A 26284-nucleotide genomic window follows, 5' to 3' on the forward strand; every position below is an offset into this window, starting at 1 on the left:
CGGTGTGTTACGTATTTTCCAAGAAGCTCTGCAATTTCTTAGTAATGTCTGTTAACGTAAGGTCTCGAGAATGTGGTGCAATGTTTCCTTAAAGACTCGAAGCTATTACATTTGGTGGTGCAATCATAAGTATGTAGAATGGTGCAATCTACTCTGTAACACGTAAGCAGAGGATGCAGCACAATTCCGGCTATGTATAAGTGTGACCCCCTGTTACGATCCATGGTGCAATATAGTTCTAACAAAAAAGGCTTAGGCTGTACGGGCTGTTAGTACTATGCAATAACAAGATTCCAAGAAGGGTGTTGGTTGCGCTCTGTTGTGTATATAAGTAGTAGAGTTAGCAAGGAGAAACCCATTCCCAACCACAAGAACGAAGGCACCAGCACACCGGGAAGCAAGAAGCAGTTGCACGAAGGAAGTTACCCATTGCCTCGGACTTATAGTTTTTGTGTGTTAGTTTAAGCAGCGAACTTTGTATATAGAAAAAGAGCGAAGGAAGACAGAAGGAAGAAGTTAAACAGTGCCTCGGATACCGTAAGTCAGTTGTGGACTTTCTAGATAGAACTTAGTAGAAGAAAAGACTTTTAGCCAGAGAGACTAGTAGAAGAGAAGAAGAGAAAACTCCAACAGCCAAAATCTGCCTTAACTAGTAAATCGACGCTAATAGGTGGAAATAGTTGTTGGAGTTCTAGCGTTATTATTGTGTGTGTGTGTGGAAGACTTTGTGTACGAGATTTGTGTGCCGCTGTTAGAATGGAAGAGGAATATTACGACTTCGAAAACCCACCTTTAAAACAGACAGAGCCAGAGAACTTAGACATCGACCAAGAACTACGTAGCATTGGCAAAGAACTGTTCCAGGAAGTAAACGAAACCAAAGACCCAAAATTGGCTTACAATACGTTTACAAAAATACTTAGACGGGAAAACCTTATAAGAAGATCTCGACCAAGGCTAACAACCGCTGCACCTAAACCATGGATCACAATCGGCATAAGAACTTCCATACGTATTCGAAACAAACTAAGACGGAAAGGAAATTTAGAACTCGCTAAAAAATACTCCAGCAAAATTAGACACTACCTAAACATACTACGAGAAAAATACTACCGCGAAGAAATTCTAAAATGCAACCAGAATCGGATGTAGAAATTGGTCAACGAATATCTTAAACGGGACAAGGCTATACTATCTTCCAACGCACAAAACCTTAGGAAAACACCGAGAAGAAGCACTAACTCTACACAATACCAAGGAGACGCAGAGACACTAAATTCTTTTTTCGTAGAGGTTGGTCAAAAGTTACAGGAGAAGCTACCAGAAGGAAGGAAGACAGCAGAAGACACGTTACCAAAAACTCTTACATGGAAGCCAATAACTGCAAAAGAATTAGAAGACGCAATAACCAAATTGGAATGGGGGAAGAGTACAGCAGACGATGGCATTAGTGTTTCGTTTCTTAAAAATTACAAGTGCTTAGTGTCGGGTGTGTTAACGTATATCTTCAATTTGTGTTTAGAAGTTGGTTATTTCCCAGGAGTCCTAAAGCGAGCTACAATTACACCTATTTACAAAGATGGCACAGCTACAGATCCAGGTAACTTTAGACCAATCTCTATTCTTTCTAACGTAGGCAAATTATTAGAACGGTGTGTGCAGAGAAGACTAACAGTCTATTTGGAGAGTTCTAACTTTTTCTATGATTTTCAATTCGGCTTTCGAGAGAACAAATGTACAGAAGATGCAATATTAGAACTAACTAGGGAACTAAAAACAGACAACAGACCAAAGTTAGCAATATATTTGGACATTAAGAAAGCTTTCGACACCGTTTCGCATAGACTGTTATTAAGTAAGCTAGAAAAATTAGGTATAAGAGGTGTTGTTCTGAAGTTCTTTAAGTCTTTCTTGGCTAACCGATATTGTAGAACTAGAGTTGGCAGCACTGTATCGAGTTGGAAGAAACTAGTATGTGGTGTTCCCCATTGTTATTCGAGATTTACGTAAACTCCCTTGGCAAACTAAAACTAAACGGTAAGCTTCTTCTTTTTGCGGACGATATAGCCTTAGTAGTACATGGCAACGACGAAAAAGAACTATACACGAAAGCCAACAAAGACTTAGAGAAGATTAGAGAATATTTAGTATCCTGTAAATTGTGTGTAAATGTTACTAAGTGTGAATATTCGAGCTTCTATTTGGACCAAGACACAGAGAACAAATTGGTTTTGCACGATGTTAACTGTAAAAGATCTTGTAAGTGTATTCCTTTAAAGTATGTAACAAATTTTAAGTATTTAGGCATTTACATAGACAGAAACCTAAGCTGGGACGAACACATTGGCTACTTAAGGAAACAAATTAGAAAGAACTTATCGGCTTTTAACATAGTACGTAAGAATTCCCATCGATCAGCCATCTTCCATGCATTTGTCCACTCTTATATTGTGTATGGATTGCCTCTGTATTATTCTGGTAACTCCTCTGGTTTGTTCGCATTTCGTTGGTATTTAATTAGGAAACAGAGTTAGAACCGCCCTTCCAATTGGTACACAAATCCTCCTTAAAAGTTATTACTAGCAATTCGGATCCAAGACTCTAGCATATTAACAGAGCAGCAAAAGCAAGTACTAGAGAAGACGGTAACAGAACGCGAAGTAAGATGTTTGCTTAACCCCAGATACCAAGAAAAATTAAAAATAGCGGAGGAGCAAAAGAAAATCAACGCAGCAATTAACAAGCAAATCCAAAGTCAGAAAGTTTCCCCTTGGCTTAAAATATACAACAAGAAACACAACTAAACCTGTATTGTCTCTATAACAGAACTAGTCTTCGTAACGGCACAACAATTTAAAATAGAAACATGTGCTCCTCCTCTTACTTATTTTTTTCTCTTTCCATCAGCTGCAGAATACAAGTTCAAGGTCAGCCACTTTCTCTCTCGATGCTTCCCCGCGGCTAACGGTTTTTCTTCTCAACTCGCACGAAGGCATAACTCGCTTTAGCATGCAACTTAAGAACTGGTTTTAAAGATCTTCCTTCTACATACAAGCATACAACAAAAGTTTAGAGCTAGAGCATTTAACATAATAACGGAACGAACACAGAGATAGGAACCTAAACGATAGTACCTTAACCATGGAACACAAACATTAAATACACAAACATAGACGTTAAACATAACAACGGAACAAAGACCGAGATAGGAACTTAAACGATAGTACCCTAACCATGGAACACAAATATTAAATACACGAACATAGACGTTAAACATAATAACATAGATCGTTAAACATGGGAGTATGGACGTTTCTGGGCTGAGCATAGACGTTAAACATGGAAACATGGACGTTAAAACATAATAACATGGGACGTTTTTTCACGTTTTTTACGTTAGATTACGTTCTTACGTTCACCTTACGTTTAGTTATGTTCATCTTACGTTCTTACGTTTTTATATTAGGACTTGGAACTTTATTTCGCTATTAATCTTTCTACAACTAAGCATGCTTAAGGCAATTTGGGGTAACTTCCTTCCTGCAACTGCTTCTTGCCTCCCGGTGTGCTGGTGCCTTCGTTCTTGTGGTTGGGAATGTGTTTCTCCTTGCTAACTCTACTACTTATATACACAACAGAGCACAACCAACACCCTTCTTGGAATCTTGTTATTGCATAGTACTAACAGCCCGTACAGCCTACGCCTTTTTTGTTAGAACTATATTGCACCATGGATCGTAGCAGGGGGTCACACTTATACATAGCCGGAATTGTGCTGCATCCTCTGCTTACGTGTTATACAGTAGATTGCATCATTCTACATACTTATGATTGCACCACCAAATGTAATAGCTTCCAGTCTTTAAGGAAACATTGCACCACATTCTCGAGACCTTACGTTAACAGACATTACTAAGAAATTGCAGAGCTTCTTGGAAAATACGTAACACACCGGAACTAATTACACCATAGAATGTAACAATTCCCAAGGTTAGTAGCAACGAATCCTAAAACACACACACACACACACACACACACACCTTTATGGAAACTCCATAAAGGCTTAGCATCTAACTACTACTTCTTCCTTGGTTCTCTGTTTTCTTCGTCTTCTGTTAACTCCCCTTCTTCGACAGTTTCGGAACCAGCAGATTCATAATCTCGATCTGTAGTAAAAGAAAGCTTATGGAAACTTTTGTTCGCCCCTAAGGATTGTTTCCCTTCGTATACTAAATACAGTCGTTCTTTGCTTTTGTTAATTTTATCTACTAAACTCGAGTCAAAAAGCGTTAGGTATCGATCAGGCAAAGACACTAAATTTTTAGAAATATGTACGACCACTTTTGATCCTAAACGAGTCTTTTGTAAATCTACGTGCTTCACTTAAAACGGTTTATTAGTTGGAAGATCTCTAAGAGGCAGAAACTGTTTAGAAGATGTATGTAGAGAATTTAATTTTCTTACTATAGCCTCCATTTATTATAAAGAGGAAACAATTACGTACGCTTGGACGTCTGATTACACTTAGAGATTTAGAATTGAAAACTGAATACATACATAAACACCCGAGTATTTAGAATTATACACTTAGAGTTTTAAGATAAGAAGCCTTAGACACACACACACACACACACCTAGAAGTTTAGAATTGGAAGCCTAGAGCTAGAGCACACACATACACACTTAGAGATTAGAACTAGAAGCCTAGAGTCAGAGTACACACACAGATACCTAGAGACTTAGAGCTCTCGTCAGTTGCAAACACATTTAGAGATTTAGAATTAGAAGCTTAGAGATCTGGGGCTACATATAGAGATTTAGAAGTGAAAGCTTAGAGTTAGAGATACACAAATACACACTTAAAGGTTAGAACTAGAAGCCCAGAGTTTAGAGTACACACACACACACATACACACACACACACACACTTAGATTTAGAAACAGAGGCCTAGAGCCTCTGGATGCACACACATCGACACACACAGATCTAGAGATCCAGACTTAGAAGCCTAGAGCTATAGAAAGACACATACACTTAGAGATTCAGAATTAGAATTTTCGACACACAATACACACACACAGGGGCTTTTATAAATATTAGTTATAAAAGCACTAACGCTAAAACAATACACACATTTAAACTCTAGTAAACACAAATCGTTCTTTTTTCTTGGTAGGTGCAGTTCTAAGCGGACCTAACTTTACCTTAAACTTTAGACTTAGATCTGGGCGCTCATTGTTTATCTTGTGTTCTAGCCAGTAATTAGAAACATACAAACCTGGTACGGAAGAAAACTGTAATATGTAGCGTGTCCTTTTTCTAAATTCCACCACTTTGAGAGCCTTTACTGTTAACTCTTGCCCCTCGTCTAAGGACTCTAACCTACTGCAGTCTACAACCTTAACACAAGAATCCAAACTGCCCATGTCTATGGTATCGATCTCTTCTTGTAAATCTGGGTCCAACTCTACACGTGCCGACACACTAGAAAGACGATCACACAAATCAAAATGTTCTATTGCAGGAAAAGAATGATCACAATAAGTACTTAATCCACCATTTTGTATCTTGGCGAGAGGAACAAAGGTAGGAAGGTAAACAACTGTAAATGTCTTTAATCGTAAAAAGGAAAAACCATTAGCTTGTAAAAACTCTGGCTTGGAAAGGAGATTAGAGAACAGTCCTTTACAATAACCTTTAACATAACAAACAGACTTCTCTTTTGTACCTAACTTATTTACTAAAGCTCCAACATACTTATATGTCTTGTACTCCCGAACTGCAAGCGCTAACAATTGATAGGAGGAATGTAATTCTAGTTCTGTCCATGGTAGAGAGAATAAGAGCTTCATTTCGTTTTCTTTTTCGTCCTTTTGTTTAAGCTGTTGTACTAATTGTTTGTATCTTCCTTTGGTTTCTTCTCGTGTCTCTCTGTGAGTGTTTCTGTAGTTCTGTTGCTCTTGTTGTATAGTAAGTTCCTCTAGTTCTGCAGCTCGTTTTTTGGTAGATCTTAGGTAAACCTTATTAGGTGGACAAATCTCTCTAATAGTGCAAGGACATAGAGCATTGGTAATGTTAATTCTCTTACGAAACACTTCTGGAATAATATTCTCTGTTGGTACTAAACCTAAAACTGTAAGATCGATGCTTGCTGGTATAGTGGAAAAGAGTGTATTGGATCTAGTAAAGTATGTCTTACCTTCCTTTAAATAACATGTCTGGGAAAAGCTTAAGTTCGAACTCGTTTCCTCTGTAACTGTTATGTAGTAATTGGTAACGTATCTAGACTAAAGGCAGACAGCACAAACCTTATCTGTTTTTCTTGGGCATCCGGGTCCTCTGCCAGCTTTATTTGTATTCCAGTTAGCTTATTAGTATGTAAATTTCCCCAGTATGCATAGCTTAAGAGCCCTTGTGTTTTGTTAACTATAAGGCAGCTGTTCTCTAAGACGCCGGTTAGCTTAGCCCACATAGTAGATATCGGAACTTTATAGAACGGAGCGTTAGCAAAATAACATCTAGTGCTTTCCAATAAGGTCAAACAATCGAGTATAGGATCCCAGTTTTTAGTTGTTGTGCCCAAGTGGTTGTTATTGTAACTGCAAATGGTGGCTTCTAACCTTGTAATTCCGTTTTGTTGCGCTAACTTGGACTGGAAAGTTTCTCTTAACCTCTTATCCAGACACTTAACGAAATTGATTATGTGGTTTCCCAATGTTTTAGTTACACATGGACTGGTTATCTAGCATACGAACTTATTGTAAATTTTAACAGAAGAATTATCCATGTTCCACCTAAGACAATCGATCCCAACAGTTTTGTCATTTCTGCATATAACCTCAAGGGACTCTTCTTCGTCGTAATCATCTGCAACAACATTCCCTTCCATCTTAAAGTTAAAATTGCGTATAAAGTACTCTTCCATCTCTCTTTTCTTAAACACACCTGCAAAGTCTTGGGTTATGTCTAAATCTAAAAGGTAATAATGTTCTGTTCTTATTCGTTCTAAGATCTCTGGTAGCCGGTCTAGTAGGTCTTCTATTGGAACATCTGGAAACTCTATTTTGTAAGGGATCACGATAGGCTCCCTGCATCGTTTCTTTATTTCTTTTAAACTCGAGGCAATCTCCTCTTGTACACCTTTTGCTCTAGGGGTTTCAGCATTTAAGAAGAATGGTAGCTTAGCTTTTACACCGTGCAATGCCAAAGAGAATTCGCTAAACTGGCCTCTTAAAAACAAATTGGAGGAACTACACATCTCTTTCTTAATTAGGAACTTATTATTAGTCCTTCGACCTTCGCAGCACAATTCCCAACTAGAGATCTTAACAAGCATAATATTATCGCAAAATGGTGGGGTAATTGGTTTTAGAGACTTAAGTCTTGGTTCTCCTTCTGCATACACTATATCTCCAATGTTTGTAAGTAAGTTGTTGTTGTGTAAGTTTTCTAGTAGCAGCCATTGGTTAAATCTTTCTGTTGTGGTTTTGTCTTTGCCTAGTAGTTCTCGAATTGTAAAACTAGTATTGGTGTTAGAACTTTTGATAAAGTGGACACTTTCAAATATTTAGGATCAATATTAACAGACGAAAATCATATTCACGAAGAAATTAAATGTCGACTAAAAGCAGGGAATTCGTGTTACTATTCGGTTCAAAATCTCTTGTCGTCGCGAATTCTGTCGAGGAATTTGAAGCTTAAAATATATAAAACGATAATCATGCCTGTTGTTCTATATGGTTGCGAAACATGGTCGCTTACTCTGAGGGAAGAACATAGACTGAAAGTATTTGAGAACAGGATCGTCAGAAGAATATTCGGACCCAAGAGGAACGAGAATGGGGAATGGCGGAAGCTTCATAACGAGGAACTACATAGTTTATACGGTTTACCCAACATTGTTAGGGTCGTTAAGTCTAGAAGGCTTAGGTGGGCAGGTCATGTAGCTTGAATGGAAGAAAGTAGAAACGCTTTCAAAGTCTTGACTGGTAGACCCATAGGAAAACGACCATTAGGAAGACCTAGGCGCAGATGGAAGGATAATATTAAGATGGATCTCGCAGAGATAGGAATACAAAGTAGAAACTGGATCCAATTAGCTAAGGATAGAAGTCAGTGGAGAGCTCTTGTGAACGCGGCACTGAACCTCCGGGTTCCATAGGCCATAGAGTTAGTTAGTTAGTTAGTTAGTTAGTATTGGTGTTAGAAGTAGTAGCAGAAAAAGTTGTAGGAATATTATTAGCGGTAATTTCATCTACCATTTATTATATATATAAAAAGAAAAAAATATTAATCATCTTTGGCAGTAGTCTAAAACAGTTAAATACAAAATCAAGCAGAAACCATAGGAACGCTAGATCTTGTTAAGGAAATGTGTAATAGCAAACTGACCTCCATTTGTCTGTTGTTAAAGAAATCTATGTAAGTGTTTTGTAGACTCAAACTGTTAACATAAAAAGTTCAAAGAAGCTCCCAATGTGTAGAGACTTGTATGTAAGATCGCTGTGTAAGATAAGTTCCAATGTAAAGATTGTAAGATAGCTATAAGTGGAACCCCAATGTAAAGACCTGCGTGTGGAGTTGTGTATGTAAGACCGTTGTAAGTTATAAGACCTGCATGTAAAGTTTTGTATGTTTGTATGTAAGACCGTTGTAAGATGGGAAGACCTATATGTAGAAATTCCAATGGATAGAGACTTGTTAGCTCCAATGTATAAACTCTAATCTGTGGGAGCCGCCTTATTATGTGAAACCAATTGGAAGATTTTAAATAACCTATCTGTTTCGTGTGTAGACTATTATTGTTATATCTGTCGCAAGTTCTAAATGTATCAGTCGTTTGTGTAGTCCATTATTGTTATACTTATAAAAGTTGTTTTGTAACGGTGGATCTATGTATAATGTAAGTTGTTTTGTAATGGTGTATCTGTAAGAGTGTAATTGCCGCCGAAATTAGTGCCGCCGAAATTTTTTTCTTACCTATTTGATGGATATAAAGATCCTTTGAAATTCTTAAATGCAAGTAGTCTGATTGTTAAAAATAAAATCAAGGACAGTGTTAAACTTTTCAATGCGCTTAAAGTTAATATGTTATTTATTTGTAAATTTAAAAAAGAAAATACGACACAAGAGCATAATTTTAAAACTTCAAATGAAATAATACTCGAATTTACAGATTTAGATGACTTTTGTAAAAAAGCTTCATTCAAACTCATAAGAGAAATGGAAGAGTTTCAAAGTAAAGGATCTGGATGTTACATTCTATAGACTTTTTAGAATTAAGAATTAATAAGTATGTATCAATGAGAGGTTCCTCTTACATAGAACTTCCATACATGATTAAGAAGAGAAGAGCATGTGTTAATATAAAGAATAATGATCAAAAGTGTTTCCTAAACTCAGTCATATCTGCATTATATCCAGTTAAACATGGGCAACATGGAGACAGGGTCTTTACATATAGAAAACATGAAGATAAGTTTAAAGATGTTTTTAAAGATATTCCATTTCCTGTACAAATTACTGATATAGCCAAGTTTGAAAAGAGAACTGATATTTCCATTAGTGTATTTAGTTTTGATCATAGCTATTCAATTTTTCCACTTCGAATCGCACAAGAAAAGAAAGAAAAACATATTCATCTGTTATATCTTAAAAGTGAAAAGAAAACTCATTTTTGTTGGATTAAAGACTTGTGGAAGCTTGTAGGCAGTCAAATAACTAAAGATGGTCATAAAAGATTCCTATGTGAAAGATGTTTAGCTAAGCATTTTAAATCAGAAGAGTTATTAAAAGAGCATGAAAAATACTGTGGATTATATTCAGCTGCAAAAATCGTTTTACCAAAAGAATGGAATAAGGTACTTGAATTTATTAATCATAAACGATCTTTGAGAATTCCATTTACAATTATTGCTGACTTTGAATCACTATTAAAGGAAATTATTACATGCCAACCTGATCCAGAAAGATCTTATTCAAACGCATATCAAGAACATAAACCAAATAGTTTTACATACTATGTCAAAAGCACTTTAGATTCTTATAAAAGCAAACCAGTAGGATATATAGGAGATAATGTATCAGATGTATTTGTAGAAAAATTAAAAGAAGAAGCTATTAAAATTCCAAAGATTTATGATACTTATAAACCTATGAATCGCTTTACAGAAGAAGAAAGAAATATATCTGAATCATCTGAAAAATGTCATATTTGTGAAAGAACTTTTAAAGAACTTCCACGCTTATTAGAAAAGAAAATAGAGAGGTTAAATATTTTAACTAGTTATTTAAAAAAGAAAATCGAAGAAGGTTATAAACATCTAGAAGAGGAATTGTATATGAAAAAAGATGATGATGATATTGATGATATAGATGACATATTAATGGATATAAAAGAGCAAAAGGAGCATATAGAAGTTATACTTGATGAATGTACTAAAGAATTGAAAAAGACTATAAACAATATAAAATCATGTATAACCAAAGTTGCTGATCATGATCATTTAACTGGAAAATTTAGAGGAGCAGCCCATTCTTATTGTAACATAAAATATACAAACCCAAGATTTATTCCTGTGTTCATTCATAACTTATCTGGATACGATACACATCTATTTATAAAAAGTTTAGGAGGCGGAAAATTAGAAAAAAAAATAACTATAATACCTAACACAGAAGAAAAGTATATTACATTCTCAAAAACGATAAGATACAAGAATAAAGGAAATAAAGAACGATCAATCCAATTAAGATTTGTAGATTCGTTTAGATTTTTATCAAGAAGTCTACTGAATTAGCAAAAAATTTAAAACCAGAACAATTTAGAGAAACATTAAAATTCTTTCCTAAAAATGTAATTGATTTAGTAAAAAGAAAAGGTATCTATCCATATGATTATGCTGATTCACCTGAAAAACTAGATGAACCTGTTCCACTATCTAGAGACAAGTTTAAGAATAGATTAACAGGAGAAGATATAAGTGACGAGGATTATAACCATCATCTATTAATCTGTAAGATATTCAATTTAAAAACCTTAAGAGAATATACTCAATTCTACAACAAAACAGATGTACTTCAATTAACAGACATTATTGAAAACTTCAGAGATACAGCTCTTAGTACATATAAATTAGATCCTGCATGGTATTTCACAAGTCCAGGCTTCTTCTGGGATACAATGTTAAAGATGACACAACAAAAATTAGAATTGTTAACTGATTATGATAAACTGCTCTTTATAGAAAAAGGTATGAGGTGGAATTTCCCAATGTTCAAATAGATATGCAGTAGCTAATAATAAGTATCTAGAAAATTATAATCCTAAAGAGAAAAGTTCTTACATAATGTACATGGATGCAAATAACGAATATGGATGGGCTATGAATCATCATATGCCTTATGGAGAATTCGAATGGAAAAAGGTTATTAATGGTGTAAATGATAAATACTGGATAAATAAAATATTAGAGACAGACGATGAGTCTAATACTGGATATATACTAGAAGTCGATTTAGAGTATCCGAAAGAACTTCATAATAAACATTCAGATTTGCCATTAGCTCTTGAAAATTATATAGACAACAAGAAACTTCCAAAATTATTAACAACACTTTACGATAAAGAAAACTATATATTGCATTATCAAAATTTAAAATTCTATGTGTCACAAGGTCTCAAAATTAAAAAGATACATAAAATATTAGAATTTAAACAATCAGGCTGGTTAAAAAAATATATAGAATTAAGTACAGAACTTAGATCGCATGCAAGGGATGATTTTGAAAAAGACTTCTATAAACTAGCGAATAATGCAGTATTTGGAAAGACTATGGAAAACATAAGAAAGAGAGTAGATATAAGACTAGCACATAATGTAGAATTAGCAGAGAAACTAATAGCTAAACATACTTTTAAAGATAGAACTATATTTTCCGAAGATCTAGCTGCTATTCATATGTATAAGACAATAATTACTTTTAACAAGCCTATCTATGTTGGGATGTCTGTTCTGGATATATCTAAAATTTGTCTATATGATTTCTATTACAATGTGTTGAAGAATAAATATGGAGATAAAGTCAAACTATTAATGAGTGACACAGACTCGGTTATAGCACATATAGAAACAGAAGATGTATATGAGGATATGAAAGCTATGTATGAGCATCTAGATACATCTGATTACAAAGATAATAACAAATATGGGATAAAACAAGTTAACAAGAAAGTATTAGGAAAATTCAAAGAGGAAATGAAAGGTCATAGGAAAAGTCGTAGTCGTAGGTCTCAAATCAAAGATGTATTCAATACAAGCACCTCAAATAGACCTCAAAGATAAAGACTTTAAAAGTAAATTTGATAATGACAAATGTTGTAAAAAGGCAAAAGGAATAAAATCGAATATTGTTAAATCAGAAATAACTTTCAAAGATTACGAAGATTGTGTCTTAAAAGATTATGAATTATATAAAATGCAAAATACTATTAGGAGTAAAAGACATAATGTATATTCAGTAGAAGAAAAAAAGCTAGCATTAAGCTCTTGCGATGATAAAAGATACATATTAGAAGATGGGATACATACTCTAGCTTGGGGCCATTATTCGATAGATTTAAGGAAAGAAGATTTACTAACAAAGCTAAAAGAACTAATGGATAGCTATATCAAAGGGAGACAAGAAAAAGAAAAGCGAAGAATAGAAAGTTTAAGAAATGTTTAGATATAAGTTTTAGATGTAAGTTTAGGTGTAAAATTCTTTTATGGTTATATATCATAAAAGTAGATTGAAGATGTATCCTGTATGTAGTCAATGTGGGGAAGAGGTAATTTTCGATGTGTATAATTAGATTCTATGCTGGAGGATTTCAATATAAAAAAGCCTGGTTTGAGGAAGTGGCCCCAAACTGGTTTTATGAATACTACTATAGAATGGGTCTATATTCAAAGTCCCGCACAAGATCTCGGAAACGTTCTATGAAATTCCATATCATCGCAAAAGGCTGTCCATGCTTTTTTCTGTAAATTGATAATAATTCTTCACGAACTTCAAATTTCGTTACAGCATCTATAGCTTTCCGCTCAAGAGATTCCGTATCCAACACCAAACAATCATGTGTCCATTGACTGCCGTTTCCGAACCCGCAAGCAAAACAAATACACATATCGTCTGGTTTCCAGTATATTATACAGTCTTTTATACAATCCAATGATGTACGTTCCACAGTATACTCAAATGGCAAATTCAAAAATTCTTCCAACTCCCAATTCTCCACCGGGGAATTACTCACTGTTGGTGAAGGTGTAGAGGGATATTCTTCTATTTCATGATCCACATCAAGTAACGGGAAAACTTCTGTTTCCAGTGGCGGAGGTTGCGAGCTCACCACCGGTTGGGATGTCCCCGATAAAGACGTCAATACATCCGAGTTGGACGGGGTAACTTCTGTTTCCAGTGGCGGAGGTTAAGGGTTCACCACCGGTTGGGATAAAATCTCTGTTCCCGGCAAAGGTGATAATTCTGTAAGATCACTTTCACATCTTGTACTAAAATTCAAAGGTTTCGGTAAATCCATGCTTTAAAACCAATCTATAACTCCTTTTCACTAAAAAAACACTGGCTATTTAATATGCTTCGTCCATCACGTGATATCCCATTCCAACGATCACAATTCCAGAATATTCTCCAACAGCAGCTGTCGCGTTACATGTGCTGCATATTAATGAATCCGACAATCTATTAACTTGTTCTACGTGTGTGATCTGCATATTTTATTTCCGAAAGGTCTTTTCTGTATTCTGCTTGTCCAATTAACATTTCTTTTCACCGGAAACCATTTATTATATGTCATGTTCTCATACATTGTGTGTCATTAATATGCGGAAAAAAAGGTGTATCAATTTTTTTCAAACTGTCAACCAACTGTGTATCACCAACTCAAAAAAGTAAACACTCATGAATATTCATGAATGTTTACTTTTATCAAACAAACTACTGGCCTCATATATGAAGTAATCTCATTTTTGTTTTTCAGTTATATCTCATTCATCTCTCAAAGAAAATGTTTTGAATGGGGAATTGATGGAGATGAAAGGTTGAAAACATAAAAATATGATCAAATGTTAGTGAGGGATGAGGATCAATCAGAAGTGGGTGTCTTAACTTAAAACTTTATTTAAAAAAAAATCTGTATATAACACCTAAGCGGAGTTTCTTGCTCACTATTCAGTATAACTTTCCGTAAAATTGGTAACACCACACCTACAATGCAGTTCACTCTAAACATTCCAAAAGGTAAACAAACTCTTTAAGCTACCTTCCGCCCTATTGTAAGCTACTAAAACGTAAACTAATTGCTTAATTTGCCTTCCTCCCTTGTTTTGACTTATATATAAAAGATTGTCGTGTAGCAATCTGAAATGACCCCTTATAACTAGATGAACTGTTAAGTTCTGCGAGAAATTTCTAACTTGTGTAATAATTTCTTCGAATACACCGTGTTTTTAGATTTCTTTGATATCCTCAAATGGTGAACACCTTTTTTCCATGGGCTCCCGATGGGAAGGCAGGGGTCGCTCTTCTGGCTCACAAAAATGTGTACGTAATACAGCAAGCCACGTATATTAAATACCAGACGTGATACAGCAACCATGGAGATGCCCCTCCCTAGATAATTTTCTTCGGGCGCTCCTACCTCTTTCTTATTTCTTTCCTATGCCATAAACATATTCAATCTAAACTTATGCTCCGTATCATTTTAACATGAAATTTTTAATTATATTAGAATCATAGACAAAGGTGGAGCTATTCTAAATATTTAATTAGTTGTCCCCTTGATAGAGTCAATGTATTCATAGAAATTAATTCAAAAAATATAATATTAGGAAAAACGTATGAAAGATTGTTAATGTAATGAGAGCATTCTCACGTATTAAATTTAGGTAGAGCGAAATTTTTCATAGTAGATTTTGCTAGGTTCTGAATTGCATTAGCATAAAACAAGTTAAAGAAAAGAGGACCATATCTTCTTCCATTATCTTAGTATGAACGATTCGGTGACTCATAGGACAATTAAGAGATCGAATCGTCGCTCATAGGACAGTTTAAGTTCTTGTCGCTAATAGGACTGTCGCAAGTGGGAAGACACCATACAAATTACAAGATATATTCTCTATATACAAATTTTCTCTCATTCTTATATTCATTTAACAATCAATCTTATATTTTAATTCTATAAATTATCGTCGAGGAGGACTTATTCAAAAACACGACCAACTTGTTAATTATAATGATCCTAACATAGATTCTTTAATTCAATATCTTCGGAGCTCATTAACACATTAAATGAAAGGACATCGAGATATAACGTGTTTCTTCCATTTGGACATAATTAACATAGCTTTGATAAACAATATTTGTATCAATGCATAAATGTAAATAGTATAGAATTTAGAAGAAGTACGAATTACAAAGAAATTATAACAATATTCAAAGTGAAAGAAAATAACCAATATCATAATAAGGATTAATACAAGTAAAGAAATTATTATATTAAGAATCAGTTATGTGGGTTAAAATACACTATAACATGTTTTATTTACTCGAGGATATTTATCATAACTTTTAGTAAGCCATATTCATATTCATATCACAACGTCCCGAAATTAAGTATAAATCAACACCATCTATAACTTTTATTATCTGTATAGACTTCAAATAAAGTACGAATTACAAATTAAATCATTATGATATTTACAGTGAAATAAAACAAAGTCTACATGATTAGTACAAACCATGCCACAGTCCATAAGGAATGATGCTCTTTCTTTTTTTTTTTGGCTGAGCTTTGCTATGAAACGTAATCGGTCTTATATGAAATTAAGTTACGAAAGATTATCATACACTGAATTACATATATATATGTAAGCTATAAGTACGTTTTGGAAACGATCTGCACATATCAAAGTCACAGATCGACTGAATTCATGATTAAAATACTTCAAACTACTACTTTGCAAAAATTATAATGGTTTCTGTTATATACATGTATGTTTCACTTTTAAAATACTACTAGTTCCATCCCATTGACACACCAACATAATACAATTCACTGGAAATAGTGGGGTCATTAAAAGTAATATTTTTTATGTAAATGAAATTGTTATGTTTCAATGCACCAATGCTAAATCAATTGCATATGTTTTCTCGGATTCCACATTAGCTTAAGTTATATTACCAAAGGATTGGGTTAAGTTACATTGCACGCTACAGTATTGCGTACGATTCTGCCTATTATGTACTTCAACGGTACCTTGGTTTCTATTTTGAGAATTCCTGCCACCTATAAATCTATTACGAAATCCATTTTGTGTAAAGTTAGACCTATTATTCGCTTGGTTCCTAAATGCATTACGATTTTTATCCATATTTCTCCTAAAATTAGATTCTGTTCTATTATCGGTAAAATTAGGTTCAGTTGTATTTTTTTTACAATAGAATCTATTATTATTTCTCGCATTAAGAACATCTTCTTCTCTGATATTGATGTTGCGAACAGGTACATAATTAACTTGATTACGATGATTATGGGCTTCATTTCGGTTACTATTAGCCCGCAACGTAGATTAACTTTCAACATTTTGCACTATCTTAATCAGGTGATTGAAATTAATGCATTGTGCAGAAATCAACATTTGTTGCAACTTAAAAGGTAACAAGATTCGGATTGATACTATTACTCTTGATTACTATTGGAATGGAATAATTAACTTCAATTCGTTATATACAGATATCACAAAATCAGTGAGAGACTGATCCAATTTCGGGTTATAATGTTGATTTCAAACTAAGGTGTCTCTATTGGCCAACATGAAATAATTTTCAAAATTAGAAAGTAAGGCATTTTTAAAATCCAAATTATTACGTAAATTACTTCTGATTGCCTTAAACCATACGAAACAAGGTGGTAATAAAACCTGAGGCCGAATTTTGAAAAATTTAGATCGGTCTACTCAAATTAACTCACACTCCTCCTCGAACTTTTCCAAGAATGTACTGGCCGGGATGTCATCTGTCTTTCCACTAAATTTTGTTAATGATCTAATTTCACTAAACCGAAAAGGATTATCTTTATTACTATGACTACAATGCTTGGAATTTATGGGAATGTGTTTCCGGCGGTGAGATAGATGATTTCTTTTCTCATTTCTCTCTATAGTATCTTCACTATCATCTTGTTCGGAATATCCTTCCGCTGAATGACTATCTTCCTCTGCTACACCAGGTTGATATGCCACCCTTTCGGTGTTAATAGCTGGAACTGGATCACTATTAGTAATACTAGACTTTTCTTTGGTGGTATTTATTTCGTCTTTTAACTCCTTAATTTGACTAGTATGTTCAATCACTAAAGTTTCAACAACTTCTACGGAACTTTGTACATCCGCGAATCAGTGCAAAATTTGTTCCATCTTACCATCGGTTTGTTCTCATTTATAATGTATTTGTTGAGCTATTTGTTCTAGTTTATTATCTATTTTAGTGTCCATTTGTTGAGTTATTTGCTCCAACTTGGAATCTATTTGCTGAAACTTAGCATCCATCTGTTGTGTTAGTTGATCCATCTGAGTATCCATTTTTTGTTGTTGCTGCGATATTTGCTGTCCCAATTGTCTTACAAGATCACCCACGTTCGTTGAAGAGTTCATAGTTGTTAACTCTACGTCACCACCTTCTTCATTCATATTTTCATTTCCAGACACACTCATTTTTATGTTTCTATAAATCCTTCTCCCACTTCTGAGTAACGTATAATCCGTGTTGAATGCAATGATGAGATTGCTTTACTAAACTTCAAACTAATCTCAAGGTTCCTGGTCGGTAAACCACCATCTAAAGTGCAACTCTCAAGGTAGTTCCTGGTCGAGAATACATCATCTAAAATGTAGCGTTGGTTATTTATGAGAATGTTTACTCTTCTTCAAACAAATCTCAAGAATCCTTGGCGGAAAACACTATCTAATATGTAACGATTATAACTTATAGTTCTGATATTTTGCACGTTATATTTAGCCCACAGTTCGTGTAGATTTTAAAGTTGTCAACACGTTCAACAATACTTCAAATCAGACGCATCACTTATATTCTTATTACCTTTTATTACTCTTTTCACAACTCCGTTAATAATAGTATTTTTCTTCGGTCGTCATAGCAATTTTTTAATAAAAAGAAACTATTTACTGTTACAGTAACTACGGTTACAGCTTTTACACTTAAAACCAACATATATATATTCAGCTATCTTTCTTCGTTTTCTCCTACTCAACAGATTGAGTACTTTTATGCACAATTGCCCAAAGTAACTACAGGAAAACGGAAGTAATTTATCGCATAGATATACAATATCGTTGTACTTGGACTGGTTGTCGACAAAACAGGATTCTGTCAAACAGGAATTTCCATTTTGCCAAACATGGCTGACAGCCTAGGTGTTTTGGTAAAACAGAAATCGGCCAGTTAGGAAGACATGTGTATTTTTGTTGTAGTTGGAATTAGCGGGCAAAGAATTGAATTCATTAAACTATATAAACAAACCAACAACCTTCCTAGATGGTGGCCCTGGGGACAACGCGACATCATCATTCAACTTTGCCTATGGCGTTTTCCCTTTTCATTTTTTGTTTCATCTTTTTCTACTCAGCCGTTGCCGATCAGTACTGCAAATTTTATCGGATACAAGACCATTTTGGGGGGCCATCTTGAAGACACTGTCCCATATCAAAAATTGTTTCCTACGAAAATTGTTCAATTTTCCAAGCTCTTCGAACGAGGTATCATTCGACTTATGTTCCCATTTGAAAATTTTACGTACACTCACTCCCCCCAAAATGGGGGTGGAGAAAACCCCGTGTTTGACTCATTTTTAGGACTCTTTGTATCAGTGGCGGCCGGTGGATTGTGGCTTCGGGTGTTGCAGTACGAATGATAAGAGACAGAAGATATAAAGTGGACTCATTGACTAATCAGCGTAACTTTAGATGCAAATGCTATGTGACATGTTAAATTAAATAAAATTATGTTTTTAAAAAATAAAAAATGCAGAACATTTTATCCGATTAATCACCTTAATTAATTAGTAAGTTCATTCTCCTATCTTTGATTGGAGCAAATCTGTCTAATACATGCTGGTTGAACTCTGGTATTCCTATTGTCAGGTCTTTTTCGATGGAAAGTGTCAATTCTTTCTCATGTGGAAAAAAACTTTTCGTCTTGTGCTGACGCCGTAGGTACTGTTAATATTAATTTCAAAGCTTTGTACATTCACTAAATATTTTTTCTAGATTATTGCGAACGATTCATTCTAGCAAACTCAGTCCTTGACAGTGATCCGAATTCCTCTTCAGTGTTGACTGAAGAGAGTTCGTAGCAGAGATTAGTGTTATAAAAAAATGTCCATTGAACACACTTTATTCACAGTTTATCCAGCAAAATTTAAAATAAATTGAGGAAATGTATCTGGTGCAAGCAACACTGCTGCATAAGATATCCTATAAATTTAAACTGTGTGGATTTTTTTTCGAAAACTCTCCTGAATTGCCCTTTGCTTGTTTTGTCTAAGCCTTAATTGCAAATTTTTCCTCAGTTGAAAGCTGGTCAATGTTTTTTGTAAGTTATTTACAGAAGTCATGGTATACAATTCATTCAGAATTTGTAGGTTATTTACAGAATTAAAGCACACACAATAAAAGTAAACCTAATAATTAAAAACCAAAACAGCTGATACAAAATAGGTACTGGCATATGAATTCCGGATGTCACATACTCATACATCAACACACACACATGTGCGTAAAAAAAATCATTCAAAATCATCCGTCTTGCTTGTTACGCAATGCACGATGAACACAATATACTTCCACATGAGGCGAAACAATGCTTACCAATGTGATATGTTCTGGAAAGGAAACCTCGAAACCAGCCAGATGAAGGATCTGCATGTAACAGAAGCCAAAAAAATCAAAGAACATAAAAACAAACAGCACTGCCAGTTCTACACACAGAAATGTTAACTGGGAGGGGTCCAAAGTATTTGAAGGAGGTCCAATACGTCTACATAATATGGAACCTGTCTTATACTGCACCCGAAAAGACGATAAGTAATTCTTACTTACTGTCACCTATATTTTTAGAAAAAATGATAGAACAATTGTTTTTATAAGAAAAGAAGAGCACATGATAAGGCGTAAAATAAAATATTTAGCCTACATCAATCGTTTCTGTGTTAAAAATGTGTAGTTTATTAAGAAAGTCTACAAATGTTAGTCAAGTTTCGAAATTTTGGGGAGGTCCGGACCTGGTGGACCCCCTCGTGGCTACGCCCCTGAGCATTGCTAACTAGTCCCAAATTCAATGTGGCGTTCCCCGGCGGGAGCTCATGTGGTTCGGATTCCACGTTAATCAGTAGGTCCACGTCTCATATAGCCTCGCTGCTGAACGGGACGTTAAACTCCAAATCCCCCCCCCTCAATGTGGCGTTCCCCATCATACAGTTTTATGTGGAAATTATCAAGAGTATAAAATATACTAATTTTATAAAAGAAATATGTTTATACTAAAATACTATCCACAGAGGGGGGGGGGGACGATTCTACATACTGACTCATATTTGATTCACAAATTACTGTAGAAGAAGCCTTCATTATCAATATAAGCTAAGAATTAACTTGTAAATGCGGGTCTACTTTCATTTGTTTTCTCCTCTACTAGATATTTTATTTCTTATTTTGTAATTTTGCAATCACTTTTTTTAACTGTCATTATATTGATTTGCTTCAGTATGGTCCCGTAATTTAAAAATATGAATTCATAAAAAGAAATTCCATCTGTTAACTGCTAGTGAAAGAAAATTCAGAAATCTTATTTAGCGTGAAAAAACTTCTCGTTCACTGGAAACCGTGTTGTGTTGCAGAAGCACTGCAACGACCAGTCCCTTTAACTTCTGAGGTAGGGGAAAGGAGACTTAACATTTGCTCCAATTGCCGCGCTGAAGGATCTGGTCGTTGCATGCTCGCTGCAACACAATGTAAATTAGAGACTCTGTGACGGATTATTTTTTGCTTTTTAAAACGGATTAACGGAACGAACAGTTACAGAAGTAAAAAATATGTTATTTAAAGTGTATATATGCAAGTATTAAAAAGTATTTTTTCTGTTTATAGTACTATTGATAATAATATTTTTTTCTTGAAATACTTTGGTCGTTGCGCAACGCTGCAACACTAACATTAGCCGCCACTGCTTTGTATTCACTCTTAACATTTTGTCTCTGAAAACACTGAATCAGCTCTTTTTAAGTGCAAAATCTAAGTACCAAATCTCATATTTTTAATCTTAAAGAATTTCGAGATATGACAATCCAATTATAATAATTGTAACACCATCCTTTCCGCTTCCCACCATTTCTCCCTTCTAGAGCAAATGAAAATAAATTGGTGTAACATGATGTGATTGTTTTAAATGAGAAATCCAAATACCGAATATCATGTTTCTAACAAAAAGAGATTCCGAGATATGCTCATCTTATTATAGTACTGCTAATTCCACTCCTTTTTCCTTCTGACCCTTTACTTCTCTTTCGTGTCAAATATTTTTTTCTTAAAGCTGAAAGATGGGTATAATTATTTTTAATGGAAAGTTCACAAACCAAATTACATGACTCTAAACTACAGAGATTCCGACATTTGGACATTTTAAGATAATAATTGGCACTCCTCTTTTCTCCATTCCCCGTTGAATTTCCAAAAATCTTTCCTTAATACATCTCTTATCTTATATTTCAAATCCTATGTCCCGTACAGGTATCAAGTTTCTACCGGTTTGGCCTGGGTGTTGATCAGTCATTCAGGACTTGTTTTATATGAGTATTTACATATAATAACATATATTAAATTTAAGTTCAAATGAAATAAATTGTGGCACGACGTCATACCAATAACAGTCTGAAAAACCCTTCAAATGTCTGGAAAATAGATGGGTGTCTCAAGGATTTTTTTTAAAAGCTGGGATTAGGTTTAGACTATTAGATGTACACTCAAATTGTTTGAAATGACGCACGAGTATCTTAAACTAAAAATCACTTTGTTGCATTGCCTTTTCTGTATAAGAATACATTCTAGGCCATTTATATCTACTAAACATTTGGAAATGGTGCAATGGTAACATTGAAATTAACCATCCTCCCTATAGAGATATTGCTGCAGTTTCGAGGTGTAAGAAAATTGAAATTCATTCCATTTCAATAACGCATGTATATATAAAAATAATCAATAGGAGAGGTACAATCTCATCCTTTTTCCCTTGATACACCTCTGCTATCATCAATTATTGAAAATAGTTTTTAAATTGTAATATAACAATAATATCTAATATCCTATAGTAAATTATAAACTTTGTTCTAATTGATTTTTAGAACACACAAACGGTGTAATTATAAAACTAAATATTAGTTAAATAAGAAATCCTATTTTAATTTTAAAAAAATTCGTTCATCATGGCTGAAACTAGCAATATTTTATTACTGAAAATAGTGAAATGTTACAGGAAATTTAATTCACTATCAATATATAGATATTAAAATACATAGTAGCTCATTCTGTTTAAGGAATTATACTTATATATACATATTTTTTTAAGTTGATCAATTTAATATAAGTAAAGAAGTCCGTCTCCTAACATGTAGTTAACATATTTTATTTTTTAAAAAAATACTTTCTCCCACACAGACACTTCAATGAGTGGTTTTCTGATAGGAATTCCAACGCTTTTCCTTTTAAGTGCTCGCCGCCCCCTAACGACCTGTTAGTATCTTTCGTTACAGACAATGACCTTCTTGCTTCATTTAGCTCAAAACGACACAATTGTTTCCCTCCAAATTTACAGAACATCAAATCCTCTAACACAATGGAAATGATTCCCATAGTCCAGCTGTGTAAAATATTCTGACCATGAACCAATAACATCTCTTAGCGCCGAATCAGAGGTTATCAGTGGCGGGTATAGCCTGGGAAGGGAGCCCTGGGACCCACAATTTCTGAGTGACAAAAATAATTGAAACTATTATTTATATATTTTTGAAAGTTTATAGTAAAAATATAGTAACCTATCATAGTCTGGCTTATGGCTTGTCTATCCAGTTTTTACCTTCAAGATCCACCTCTGTAGGAAATACTTGCTGCTACATCTGTCGTCCCGTTCCATAGTCTTCAGTGGAACGAGAAACAAAAAACTGTCTGCCAGTCAAACGTCATGGAACAAAGATGAAGTTTATTTCTCTTTAGAAACACAAGTGGAGGAAAGGCACTTGATTCGTTCGATACGTACTGAAGGTTTAGGTGTTGTTTGCCACGGTGTAGTTTGCCACGACTAGATTTTGATAGTGTTTCCCACGGTATTGTTTTATCTGATTTATCTTATATCATAATCGTAAAGATTTATACAAAATCGTCTCATCAGTTGAGGGTTGCGAGATGACTATATTATAACAATCAAATTTATTATATTTATAAACAGAATACATACAATAAAAACGTCACAAAAACATGTTATTGGGTTACTGCTCCTATTCCGTAAATCTAGTTCCGGATATTCATTAAACATTTCTGCCCAAAGGAATTTTAGGAGTGTTTTAGCTTCTTCCCAAAATTTAAATTACCATATATCTGAATTTTCCATTTCTGACTACCGTAAGCCATTTTAGTAGATTTCTATTTCTGGTCGTTTGACATTGGTTAGCACTCGATTGCTTATTAATTTATGTTTAAATGAGTTTATAGGCTGATTCTTTTGAGATATATTTATATTTAAGCATAGTTAGAAAACAGAATAGAAGGATACTGTTATGCTTTGTAGTCATGCCAGGAAATGTTATATCCATTTCTTCAGTTTGAAGAGTGATCTTCCGTTTACATTTGTTTTTATTAAGGTTTTCTATGTATACCGTATTTGGTTGCTGTTGGTTCATACTATCAGGAAGTATTTTAAAATATGGTGTCTACAAATGTGAGTTAAATAAATGGCCTTTGTGAAATATGAACTTTATTTCTAATCTTCGGAAGTTTAGTTTTGTTTTAATAACATATTTTATCATTTTATATACGTTCATGCATTGAAAACAAAATTGTTAGAAATAATAATAGGAATTTTAGTTTTCCATAAAATAAAGTATGTTAGAAATAATAATAATAATATTAATCAAATTATTATTATTATTTCTGGTGGTTGGGGTCTCTGGTTAATACTTTTTCCCTATTGTATACTCATATCAATGTGTTATTATTTTAGTCTCTTTACTGGGTGTACTTTGTTCGAGATGTACATGAGATGATAATTATGTTTATTTTTTTCATTATGATTTTAATCGTATGTTCATCTGTAATACCCATTGTATGTTTTTTTTTTTTTTTTGCATGTTTCATTTTTATGTTATGTTTAAAGGTAAGCGCCCTATATTTGTATAATCCTTCTTGGGAGCACTTTGTGGCTGTAGCTGTTTGTCCCTAATAAATATTTAAACATTAAGTATTATTATCACTACAGTGGTAACGTTCAGGAAACTCATAAATGGTAACGTTGGGTCTACGGGACCCATTCAAGTTTTTACGCACTGAAATCAATTAAAGAAGAATATTATTACTTCGAGCTTACATTCACGAAATTATCTTTAGTTACATTAAACGAAAGTCTACAGTAATTTATTTTGAATACCAAATTCAAAATTATTTTATGTCTTTTATTGTTATGAAAGTATTTAACGAACATTTTTCATTCAGCTATTATTTAGTTAGGTTTGGTTTAAACACAGTATTGTACACTTAAAACAATATTCTAAACATGATGCAAAAAATGAAAAGTGTTAGGTAATGACGATATTACTTGAAACTGAAGAAAAATATGTCTTTTAACTTTATTTCAATTTTTCTTTGCACTAATTTCCATCGAATTTATGAAAAAACTGCAGCCACTCTTATTGGCATCTTTACATGTAATGATCTGAACATTCACCACACAACATTCTTGCGTGACCCAGGCAAATCCACTTACCACAATTTTGGCAAAAGTACCTGGTTTTGCTGTCTTTACACATGTTGCAACGTCCTCATTTCAACTCTCGCTGCATACGAGCATGATCTTCAAGGGTTAATCCACATTATCTTACAGCTGATTTTCGAAGATCAGTAGGACTGCGTTTATTTTGTGGTTTCTGCATCAACTGGCTCTGTATGAATTCTTTAAACAATTCTTTAGACATCGGTATACGAGCAGTCACGATGTTACTAGAACGAGAACGAATATTCACATTTCCTTTTTTTCTTCCTCCATTTCGTGTCCTTGTCTCTACCTACAAAAAATTTGTGCACAGTTTCTTCAAAATCAGAACTTCCATCACTGTTTCCTCCTTCATCACTAGTATAATGATCACTAGGCAAACAAAAGTCAGGATCACAATCTTCATCATCTTCTTTGCAAGCTACATCACTTAGTTCTTGCTCTAACATGTCCCTTATTCTTTGAACATATGCCTCATAGCTTTCGGCCATGCTTCACTTGAATATATAAAAAAAGCTATACGACATATGCTTAAAAAGCATGCAAATCAACACACGGAAATATGAAGTTTTCTCTTCTAAAATCGCTATATAATATTATTTAATCGTGCTAGTAAAAATAACATCACTGGTAACGTTGGGTCTGTCTGGCCCACTCTATGAAAAAGCACGCAGCACACAACAATGACCAAGCGAAAACTAAAACAGGCTACGTATGATTAAACTACAACTTAGGAGCGGAAGGTAGGGGGAGGATGTAGCAGTTCGAGTGTTGCCAACTAAAGTTATATTATTATGTGTGGTATCAATTGACATTCGGCAGATAATGCCAAAAGATGAAATGAGACAAAGAATTAAAGAATTGCATGAGAAGGTACTTCAGCAATATGAGGAATATGTAACAAATCGTCTCGATTATGTTAAACTCTCGATACACGATGTTATTCCGAAAAACAATATTTCAATATTCAACACACCCGTGAAGAAGAAATGTGCCACAAACGAGAAGATAGTGAATTTGCGAAGATATTCAAATCTCTTTTGTAAATTGTTCATCGCATCGCAATCACGTGAAAGTGATATTTATCAGTTCTTTGCTCACGAGAACCAACCATGTCCCCTCTCTCTCTCTGACAACGGAAGACTACGTCAATCTGCTAACAAACAAGACGTACTG

Source organism: Thermobia domestica, chromosome 9 (assembly GCF_964235325.1).
Source record: "Thermobia domestica chromosome 9, izTheDome1.hap1.1, whole genome shotgun sequence".
In the NCBI taxonomy this organism is placed as follows: Eukaryota; Metazoa; Arthropoda; class Insecta; order Zygentoma; family Lepismatidae; genus Thermobia; species Thermobia domestica.